This window comes from Haemaphysalis longicornis, unplaced genomic scaffold (genome assembly GCF_048455015.1).
Source record: "Haemaphysalis longicornis isolate Haplotype H1 unplaced genomic scaffold, Haemaphysalis longicornis Haplotype H1 scaffold_4, whole genome shotgun sequence".
Classification (NCBI taxonomy): domain Eukaryota; kingdom Metazoa; phylum Arthropoda; class Arachnida; order Ixodida; family Ixodidae; genus Haemaphysalis; species Haemaphysalis longicornis.
This window is the reverse complement of record NW_027526361.1, coordinates 126929053-126941342: the sequence shown is the minus strand read 5'-3', so window position 1 is coordinate 126941342 and position 12290 is coordinate 126929053.

The following is a 12290-nucleotide window of genomic DNA, read 5'->3' as shown; positions in this document are numbered from 1 at the left end:
AAACCGTAGGTGAGGACTTCACGGGAATATTGTGGTGTGCTAGGGGGGGGGGGGGGGGAAGGGGCAGAGAATTACTGAATCTATGACGATGGTGATATAAGTCTAGATAATAATGATAATAATATAATATGACATTGGTATCATAAATATTATTGTTTTTAATATATACGAAAAATAACCAACAGTGCTTACTTACGCGCTCAGGAACAGCCAATAGGCATTTATGGGCGCCCGAAAAACACCTACTTAAGATACAGTATTAGAATTTTTGTGGTCATTTTAACGGTACAACATCAAAAAGAAGGCCAAAAAACAAAGTGACAATGCGTGTAGCTGCTTCTCTCAATCAAACTGAGAGGAACGAGACAGCGTTTACTCAAACAATACATAATTTCACGCTCACGTTTACTTAGTAATTACCGAAGGGATAATCAAATGGCTGACATTCAAACTCTCTTAGCCTGAGAAGTAACTTGTCTATTGAAACTAAATTTCTAATGCTGCTTCTAATCCCGGGACTCAATTGGTCGTTATAATACTTACGGCTGACAGAGCTTTTTTACTCCTTTATTGGTTGAACTGTCGCAAAACATTCGTCGCACAAGCCTAATTGACTCCAAGGTCAGCACGAAAATACCCGTGTATGTGCGACAACAGTATCGCTTGTTACACTGTCCAAGTGGCGCTTTTTTCTGGGGAACCCTGCGGGGAACTCTTGAAAAGAGATTTGTGCTTAGTGCCGTTTTCATATGACACTTGGTTGCGTATTCCCGTGAAAATGCACCCTACGACGTTTTTATTTTGTTTGGCATGTAGTGTCTGGGGATCTCGGTTAGAAGGTCGTAATGCTGACGTCTTGTCCCACCGTGGAGTCTATATGCGAGGTTGGGGTAGGAACTCAGAGTGCACTTTCGGAGATCTGTGAAACCCCTTGAATGGGTTACGACACTCGAAAAACTCCTCGCCATCCGCGATTCCTGGGTTGCATTATAAATATATGTAAATAAACATCGGTTTCATGAGAATCTCAAGTGTGTACACTAGTGCTGCATGTAGAGTGCATATTACAGGGAGGTGTTAGCCTGCTGACTGGGTGAAACTTTAGATTGGCTCTTCTGATTCGGCGACGTTTGAAGAAAAATTATAAGTACATTTTCGCATCGTGCCTATTATGTCGTTTGTAAAAAGATCATATTGCTTCTATGTTTATAGGAGATACATGTTTGTGATACAAAGGTGAGCGGTTTTACCCCAGCTGAGAAAATTCTTTTTTTTTTTTTATGGAGATCTTGTTGGCATCTGCTTCAAAGCATCTCCCTCAAGTTGTGGTGGCTCAGTGGCGAAAATGTTGCGCAGACCAAGGACGCGGATTCGATTCCGCGCCCTGGCGGCCGCGTTTCATTCCAATGGTAGCGAAAAGAAACAACGTCCGTATGTAGAAAGTTCGGAGCACTTCAAAGACCTCTACGTGGTGCAAATCTTACCTCAGCCCTCCAGTACGGCACGCCTCATGGCTCAGGCGTAGTTACGGGATGTAAAACCCCCAAATTTGAAAATTAAGTATGCATTATTAGGTTTTGCCTTACATATTCTTCATCTGCATTACGTTTTCTGTTTACTGAACATTGCTGACACGTATCAGTCAATTCACAAGTTGTCTTATTTAGAGAGATCGCGCCTATTCATGCTAATCTTCCCAACATTCTTCCAAAAATTTGGTCTAGTTGTTCAATTAGGTGGAAAACACACGAACATTCCCGAATTGATGTAGCCCAAGCAAGACCATCCTCTTTTAAAAATAGCCATATGATAGAACATTAAGGGCATGTTACCGAACACCACGTTAATTAAAAAAATTAAAGCCGTTACACTCATTGTGAAAGCTGCCGGTAGTGCAGAGCAGTGATTCACCCGAATGGGCTGCAGCGCCGTTATCTCAGTGCAGCTTTCCCGCTCATGGCAGTCCTTTCAACAGTGATTACTCTGCAATTTGTTAGCGAAATGAAAACTTATTTTGCACAAGTAATATTGGGGGTAAATGCTTGCTTTTGCACAGTTTCGAGTCGCGCACGTTGCGCGGCTAGGTTCCCGAGCCATGGGAACTATCCCATAGAAATGCATGGGGAGTAAGATTTGACAGCGAATTACACAAAAAATATTTAGAAACCTGGAAAGTTCCTTTAGTGTTTGCCTCATCACGTTGACTTCTGACTTTATGCCAAATATCACTTTCCTAAAGTGCTTTTGCAATGTTCCTGAGAGGTTGGAATTTTGAGCGAGAATGCTCCTGCCACCGAATGCATTTCAAATTTCACACTTTCGCAGTGCTCAATCCCCTTTCGCGCCGCCCCCCCCCCCCCCCCCCCCCTTCGCCTAAAACTGTGCAAGCGGGAGTTCGGTTGTTTTTGTGCTTGCTTTATTTCGTATGCCGGGCAGTTTTGCGTCATTTCGAACGCGTAATTTGTTTCTTGCGCGGCGGGAGCCTCTGCATCATTGCGAACGCGCCATTTTTTTTTCTTGCTAGGATGGAGCCTTTCGGCGGAATTTTGAACACGCCATTTTTTTCTTGCACTGTCACTTTTTTTCCGTACTCCCGTAAAAACGAACCTAACGAACGTTCCTGACTAAATGAACGCGGGGACTTCCGGTTCTATACACAGATTCTGCCTGAAATGTACCTGCAGTTTTCTTTGCGCTAAACAGCGGGGAGACGTATGACATGCGCCATCGGTTCACGAGGTTCGAACGGTTATGACTATTTAAACCGCGTGGTTTTCGAAACCTCAACGTGAGCCCCTGACGACCGGTAGGAGGCTCTACTTGGGTCCGTTATCTCGCTGCACCACCTGTCTCCGGCAGTGGCATCATCCGTTAGCGAGCTACGACGACAAGGTGGGCCCATAAGCTCTTCTGCAGTTACTAACACGAGGAATCTGATACCGCACCCCTCATCGCGTTGATGTAGCTTCGGTAGGTACAATTGACAAATCCTACGCTTTTGTGTTGAAAATGTTTATACCGAAAGCTTTACTACGCTACTTCTTTCAAGGTCATTTATCGCTTCGCAATGACCGTCAGCCAAAGGCAGCCTAAGCTGCCTTTTTTTATGCTTCTCTTGCTCGGAACTTCGCCGCCGCGGTACTACGCGGGAAAGGGAGGGGGGCACGGCTGCCCCGCCTGTGCTTTGTCGCCTACAGGCTGCTGGACCATCTGTGCGTGAGTTTCAGCGAAAGTGAACCATATATCAAGGCGACAGTTTAACGAATTCAATATGAAAATACTGCGCTGGCTGGGTTTGCAGGAACGAACACGATAGAAACCGACTATGCACGCCCGCGAACGCGCAGCCGAGGCAGCGCTTAGATCCTTAGTTTCGCGATACATTGTGCGCTGCTGATTTGTACGTGCGTGCACTTCAACGCAAGCTAAAGGGTGATTCCAATACACTTATTTGATATAGCAAGACGGCAGACTGCTAAGTATCAAGCATAACAAACTTGGCGCAGCTGGCACTAGTGGTGCAAAGCTGGAGAAACGGCAGAGGTGGTGGCCCCTCTAACTTTCTAGCTTCGTCGGTGACCGGGCTGTTACACCTCGCATGGATGTGCGAACTTGCCGCTGTAGCGCCATGACTGGCAGGAACGGATCGTTTTGCCCGCAAGCTTTCACATCTCTCCCAAAGTGGACAGCGTTGACATGCTCTGGAACCCGCAGAAACAGGCATCGCGCAATCGGCGTCTGTAGTGCGAACTCAGGGTCGGGCACCCCAATTCAGGGGCGAACGCACATGAACTGGCGAGGAGAACAACACGCGAGAGATCACGCCAGGAACGCTGGACAGAGTCTCCTCGAAGGTCGAGCCGGCCGATGCCGGGCGCTCCTCCCGAGGTGCCCGCTCACGTACGCTGAGTATTTTAGAAGCGTTAAACCATAGTGATTTTTTACATTCATTAAGCCTTGCTTGAAATCTATTAGGCCACGTGCTGGTCCCCAGTACAAACTTTTTTGCATTCATTAAGCCTTGCTTGAAATCTATCAGGCCCCGTGCTGGTCCCCAGTACAAACTGTTAAAGATCGCTATCCATGGCACTCTACAATAAAACACAATTTTGTATTCTTTTCCGGCTCGGTTGCGTTCTGAATATAATGAAACTCTGCCTAATCTCTCGCTGAAAGAATGGTGTTGCATTCATGTTGTATTTGATATAGCCCCAAACACCTGATGGCCAAGAAATACAGCCAAAGCTCGCTGTTGCCAATTTCGCAAAGCTACAATTACTAGAATCGTGAACTGTTTTGTTTTAATCAAACATTACGCTCAAATAGGTCCACTGGTGACAATTAGCAGGAAATAAAGGCCTATCCGTGGACGAATTCTTTATTCAAACCTTCTGTAGATAGTTCGCCGATTGCCCAGAATAAAAAAAAGTGGCCGCGCATATGATTGATTGATTGATTGATTGATTGATTGATTGATTGATTGATTGATTGATTGATTGATTGATTGATTGATTGATTGATTGATTGATTGATTGATTGATTGATTGATTGATTGATTGATTGATTGATTGATTGATTGATTGATTGATTGATTGATTGTAGGGTATAACGCGCTGACGCAACGCAGGCGATGAGGCGCGCCGTAGGGCTCCGGATTAATTTTGTCCTCCTGGGGATCTTTAACGTGCGCTGAAATCTCGTACACACGGGCGTTTTTGCTTTTCGCCTTCATCAGAAAAGCGGCCGCCACGGCCGGGAACCGAGCCCGCCTTAGCCACTGAGCCACTGCGGCGGGTTGGGCGGCGCATGTGCCCGTGTCACTGCAAACATCTTCGAAAGACGGTAGTCTTCTGTCGTCGCTCCCACGCCAGGGCCTCTCCTGTCTCCTCTGCCTACCTCTCACGCTGTTCTTCTTGTCTTGGTTCACCCCTTGGAGGTTTGCGCAGTTCTATCTTGCTGCTTTGGCGCAATTGGTGCACCACCTGTTGGGTCTGTGGGGACTTATACCTCACGGAACGAGTGCGAAGCTCGGAAGCCAGACTCGTATTGTGTGGTTAAATATTTTATTTAGCCACTTATCAATTTACTTCACCGGAAATCAAGCACAGATCTGCTTAAGATTAAAAGAACACTGCGAAGGCGACTCATGTATAGACGTTCTTCCTCGAATAACCGTAATGTATTACCTGTTTTCTGAGCAATGTTGACAAATATGGAGCATATTTCGAGATTAATGACACTAAAAACATTATACCTATATGCACGTCCGGTTCAGTACTTCTCTAAGCTTAGGCCGGGAGGTGAATCGATGGACATGCAGACATATTCAACAAATTGGCCAAACTGATCCGGTTTCAGTATCTCTAAAAACACTATCGGCTTTACAATCCATTACGAATACTCACAGCTAGGACCTACAGTGTTCATGAGGAAGCTATCTTCTTCGCATTTTGGGGGGGGGGGGGGGGGCACAACGGTGGGGAATGGTTATACGTTCTCTCAAAATATTTTTCCAGTCGAGCTACACTTCCGTTTTGTGCGTTTTCCATGTTGTAGGTTTGAACGTAATCAGCGGTTCAATAAATACTTCAATTACAACAAAAACATTTACTCGGTGGTGTCGTCTTCCGCAACTTTTTTCGTCACAGTCATTTCTGCGTGTTTGATTTCACCCAAAGAGACTGTCTTTTTCCTAAGCCTACTTTTTTGATTCGGACTTCCCTTGACAAGGTAATTCGGGCTTCATAGTATCCCCGAAACTCCTTACCGTGGATTCGAAAAAGAGCCATTTATCTGCATTAGCCTTGTCAATCCGTCCTGTCTGGCTCCCCGTCGCTCCATTGGGACGAAAAAAAAATAACCTAGTCACCGCGAAAGGGATTGCAGGCAGAAAGGCTGCAAGTATTCTTTGAAGGCCAAAACATATGTGTGCCGCCCGACAATCTGTTGCCGCACTATGTAGACGGGGCCCCCGATCTAATTAGACGAATAGATCATTAGCGCGGCTTGCGTCGTTTATAATGATAATCCAAGGCGACAAGAAAGCGTTGCTCCTGCTTTCTCTTGAAGAAATATGCGTGAGAAATGGGTGGGCAGGTGTTCTTTCGCTCTAATGCTCGAGAGTTATTACGAAGCCGAAAGGTTCCCCCTGTGCAGGCAATAATCACGCGTAACGCGTCGAACGCGCTACGGGTCATTTATTTTGATTCCAAGCCAGAAATTGCCTTTCACTAGTATCCGTTTCCACTCTGACGAAGCTCCTTATTTTTCCGTTCTTTTTTTATTCACCCCTTTTTTTTTCTTTGTGACTCTAGAGCCATGATGTGTACTTTTGGCATTGTTGCAAGAATAATTTTTTTCTACACAAACCGCTTTAGGATATGTATTTGCAAGCCTTCGTTGGCTCGCGTGGTGTATCTGAGGTATTTTTATTAAATTTATATTTAAACAAAAGCGCCTGTTACATTTATGCTATTCATTTCGACCCGTAGATATGAAGGTGCGGAGTAGGAGTGTTCGCGGAGTGCGGAACAGATTTTAAAGGTTTCTGTTGCTGCGAAGTTGAACTAACGGCGATAAAGTTTTCTAGGCACGTGAATAGCATGAGTTGCTGAATGCCTTAGGGGTTCGCTTTGGCAGCAAACAAAAGTGTCACATGCATTGCAAGTCACTTTTTTCCTGCTCCCACTTGAAAGTAAATTGAGACACGTCGACAAACTGAATCTCCCGACAAGGCTGAAAGCATGAGAGGCGAGGCAAACATGTCATGTTTACTTTTGAGACTTTCCACCAACCCAGTATGCAATGGCAAGTAAACAATCTTGACAATAGCCGCGGGCCACCATCGCTTCATTGCACGAGTAAAATTTGAAGTGTAAACCTCATTGCCACGTTGAACGCCCGTCTAATGGGGTCATCATCGTCATTTTGCTTTGGCTTCTTACAGAGCGTCTCTTTGCCGAAAGAAAATCAATCCCTTCCAAAGCGTGAATTTCTTCGAGAAAAAGTATAACCTTTAATGTGGTAGCCTTAATACTTGCAAGGCTAAGTTAAATCGCAGCATCGTTCGCACGCTACTGCCCAGTAGTTCTCTGTCGAAACCTCTCAAAAGGTTAACTTGTGTAGCATTTATGCAACGCTGAATAGCATTTGTTCGTTAAAGTCGACATTGAACCTCTTAACCAAAACAAATGCCTATAGGCCTCCTGCGCTGCCCAGGGGGCGCTGCGCAAGCAGCTTTCTGGAAGTGCAGGGGAAACCTGGAAGTGCAGGGGAAACGACCAAGGCAATAAAAAAAGGAAGTGAAAGAAACAGACAACAACTTGTAAAAAAAGAATGACGCGAGGAAGTCACTAGATATCTACAGGATCGGGGAGCAGGAGATCACAAGGGAAAAATTATTCGATAATACCAAAGGGAGTGCATTGCTCTTTGAAGCCCGGGTGGGTTGCTTGCTGACAAAAACGCTTATCCGCGAGCCGGTACAAAAATAACTATGCGCAGGCTGCGGAAATGAGCCAGAAACCATCCGACATATTGTAACGGAGTGCAAAAGTATCCGTCCAGCCCTCAGTGATGGAGCCATCCAGCCTCCGGAAGCCCTAGGCTTTCAGGTTAGCGGAAACGTGAATTGGACAGCAGTACAGGTTAGTAAAAGAAGGTTAGAATGTTGGTGGGAAAAGAGCAGAGAACAATCTGGGAAGACATGCGAACAAAGAAGTCAGACTAGCACAAAAATTTCGTAAAAGTATTTTCTTTTTATTGTGACATTTTTTTATTTATTTTGTTTGTATTTTGTTTGGCGAGGTGATTGTACAGTGGCGTTGTGACTAAAGCCGCTGTGCAACGCCACCCCGTTACAAAGGGGAAGCCACTAAGCATCATCATCATCATCATCACCGGGCAGTACTTCCGGGTAGTACAAAGCTACGGGGGGTCCCATAGGATTTCGTGTTGACAAGAGCAAAATGAGCTCGATGCTCCGGATTGTTTTGCTACATGGTCACCAGCCCATCTCCGACGAGCCTGGTGGTCTCTTCCAGCGATCAACTTGGCATCAGGGGAAAAAGCTTTGCAGCGCTAAATACGGGAGTGTAAATTGGGTTTGTTGGTGATGCATTCTTGTAGGCAAAGCGCGAGGCAGACAGAGGGCGAGAGAAGAAGCGCTCGTCCTCGTCCCATCTCTTCTCTCGTCCTGCGTCTGCCTCGCGCTTTGCCTACAAGCGCTAAATACGTTTACAGCGCTCACGAAAGTGCCGGGCCGGTGACATCGCTCTCCCACTCGCAGGTTCACTGACCATTTGAAGTGAAACTTCTAGTTTAAACTAATACTCTACGTAACAAGGGCTTTTCAACAACAGCCGATCAAAAAATAAGAAGGACGCAATCGGCGATGATCGCGCTTTACAAAGCCAGCGAGTCCGGCGGACCGCTGGCTCGCCTGCGGCGGTGCGCCGCTCTTTTGCGTACCTGCGCACTATGCGTGCACTTTCATTAAACAGTGCTCATTTGCGGCGCCGTTACGAATACATGGTGCAGCGTTACCTTGCCGTTTTGTTGCGTGTCTCAGTGACAAAATGCAGCGAGCGTCCGAAGCGTGAAATCTGTTTTACGATTCTGAAATTAGTGGCGGTAAAACAAGGTGGTCGGGCGAACTGAGAGGCCGCTCGCTGTCCTTGTTTGCTCTCACTTACTTAATTACGCTCCTGCATTATATATTCCCAGTTGGCACTTAATAGACTGGAATGAGGGTCAGCAACGTTTTGAATTGTAGGGCCGAGTTGCATGCAGCCAACACGGCGGCAAATCGGGCAAATCGGGTGGGACGCTAAGGGGGGGGGGGGGGATTTTGAACGCAAAACAAATATATCGAATTGAAAATAATATTTGACAATAATCTGGTGAAGTATGAAGATGGAGGACAATGCAACTTGAAGCGACAAATTCTCTGTTCTTGTCTCGCTGCCTAACTCCATTTGGGGACAAAACTGGCCTGTCGCGTTGAAATTGTTAGGGACGACCCTTGGACTAGAAGATAACCAGCAAAGTCAGTGATGATCGTATGTAAATTTTCGGGCCGCGCGCCGTGTATGCGGCTGTTATGTTATGCAACTATAGAAGCTTCTTTGTAGGCAGCGGGCGTGCGATTTGGTGCTCGTTTTACGTCCTTTAATAGCGCTTAATTTGTTTATTTGACGCTATTGCCTCACCAACTCGCTAGTATACATGTAACCTGCCATTCGTAAATCGTGCGACGTAAAACGTTACGCAAGAATCATTTAGTTTGCGAAAATACAAAACGAAATTTCCACTCGTTTTCAAGGCGGTGCCAGGCCAGCTGTGTCAGCTGAGTCGGCTGCGCAATTCTTGCGTTCGCGTGCATGCTCCTGCTGAAGCAACCTTTTGCAGTTACCAGCAGCGTTCCGTGTTTCTGCTACTCGTGGACTTTCCTTTGTCGACCGCAAGCAAGAAGAAAGAACGGTAATGGTCGTCGGGAAGTTAGACCCCCCGACCTGGCGATACTGTCCCATGCCGCGACGACCAGGAAAGCTCGCTCGAAAGAAAGCCAATAAATCGGCTTGTTTTAGCGGATATTATTTTGTTTAGCCTCTGCAACTACTTTAAGAGCTATTTCATACAGTATGCAGTTATTTAAACGCGTGACAAAGCGATTAAACTAAGCACAAGCAACTTTCACTGTGGCTTGTAATTGAAACAACATGGAGGGGGGCGAGGGTCGTCTGCTTTTGTACTACCCAGAGGCGTCGGCCACTAGGGGTGCTTCATGTCGCCAAAACTCCCGCGCAGGAGGCCTATATCAAAAATTATCATTTTATTTTGCGGCATGCTGCTCGTGCGGCCTACCATATTCGCATCGCGCATGCAGAAAGGAAGAAAATTCCTAGATAGTCCGTATTATGATTTCAACGTGTGAGTCGAAAGTTGCGAAACAGAAATCACATTGCCTGTCCGGTAAGGCAATGTCGATTCCACAACATCTGGTGAAAGTATTGTATATACGCATATAACACGACCGGGAAGACGCTTGGCGGCGGTGAAGTTTAAAAAAAATCATTGTTTGCATTCACTCCGCTTTTTATTTACTTTTTATTTACGTTTGGGGTAACGCCCCTTTTCTGTTTACGAAAGAAACGGAAAACACAGTAGCACTCTCCACTCGATATTAGATGTTTTAGCATAGCGGTAGCGTACGCTACGCCAGCGACAGCGGATAGCGGGGCACGACCGCACACGCGTGCGCGAGCAAGGCGCGAGGGGCCGTCCGTCACTCGAATGGGCTGAACGTCCCCGGAAGGAATTCGCGGATGCGCAGTCGGATCCGGCACCCGCCGCCGCTAGCGAAGGGTATACGCTACGCGCTATGCTAAAACTGTATTTTCCCGCTGCCTCGACGACGCCTTGATATAGACATGTCATGAGTGTAATAGACGCGAGATAGCGTCTGCGGTAGCTACAGCGTGGTTACCGATGTGTTACTTGTCAATAAATAACCACCCGACCAAAGTGAAACAAGTTGCCCACAGTCAAATTTAAACGTGTAATTCTGGTTCACTGTTTATACTTGCCATTATTGTTTATACTTGCCAACATTACGCAAATATGACGCAGAAAATCAATACACGACTTATATTTGCAGGGCTCTTTGAGAACAAATTCATGGATGCTTCATTTTTGCGATAGCAAATGAAATACTGCCTCCATTGTCAAAAAAAATTCACTCTGCCGCCTGCTGTCGACCGCGGCACTACAGCTTCTAGCGGCATTTTAAGAAATGAAACGGAAACAGTTACGAAGGTTTTATTCCATAGGTTCCAGGTTCCGCTGGAAAGGCATGTGGAGTGGGGCAACGTGGTTCTATAAACATTGGAGTCGGGCGCCTCCATTCACACGCGTCTCCGCCGTACGGCTGCGCTGTCATCGAGGCACCCGGCCTGGAGTAGTGGAACGCGGTAACTATAAACAGACTTGAGCAAACCTCTAGCCTGTTTACCCTGGGAGGAGCACGACAGGAGAGGAACAGCATTACAGGTTAGAGGGAAAGCGAAGGGAGGCATGTATTTGGCAAATGTTGAAGAAAGGCTATCGTCTTTTGTTGACATTTGAAACTTAAGGAGCAGATGGGCGGCCAATTTTTTTAACACGATGACCTCACGCAAAGCTTTAATTTACGTTAATTTAGAGTTATGAACCACTTAGGAATTTTGAAATATTTATTTATTTATTTATTTATTTATTTATTTATTTATTTATTTATTTATTTATTTATTTATTTATTTATTTATTTATTTATTTATTTATTTATTTATTTATTTATTTATTTATTTATTAGCGGTAGTACCCGGCTGTGCCCGGGTGGGCCATTATAATAAGGACAAGGATTGGTATTTGTTAGTCGCCATATTAGGCTACTTCATTGGGAAGTGGTACACACTCGGGAGCGCCTGCCTGCTGTCAGTACATAGGCTCCTAGTGCAGGCGCGTCTGGGTAATGGGGAACGACTGGTACTCGTGTTTCACTCCAACTCTCGCTAAACAAATTGCGCCAAGATGGCACGTTTGAGCGAATGAGTCAGTGAGTGAAAAAGGTTTTATTGAGCCGGCAAAGTGGGAGTGGTTCCCAATTTCAGAAACCCATGTGATGAGTGGGCAGCCTTCGCTTTGGAGGAAGTATTGTCTGGACATCAAAATCGCTGTTAGTCACCAGGTTCTCCCACAGCTGGAAGATGGAAGAAAAAGGAGCTTGGTTTGCATGCACTCCTAATATGATATAAGGAAGAGTGCCAGGTTGCAAACACAACTTGAATTCGGCAGGAGATTGCGCTGGGAACCCATGATAGAGGCAGGCTGGGTAAGGGGTATTCTTCCTCGTAGGAAGTGCTTCTCAGAAGATATGAACGATGCTCATCGGTGCAGTTTTATCATAAGTAACATGGGCTCCCTACGGGAGGCGCGAGGTTGCAGGAAGTCCCAGCAGATGCCGAGGGCTAACCTTTGCGCTTCTTACTGGTACATCTTCTCTTTTACATTTATGATATATGACACCTCCTCCTACGGGAGACGCGCAGTTGCCGAAGGTGTCAACAGATGGCGACGCTAAGCGAACGCGGAAAAACTCAACTGAAATTTACGTCCAAAAGGATGCAGATTAAAAAATCTCGCTGGACGTCTTATCCGCATGTTAGGAAAAAATCCTGAAAGTGGATATTGGGCAATTAAATGGGCAGCATTTTCAATAAAAAACGAATGGGAGATATCAACTGGCTGGGTGG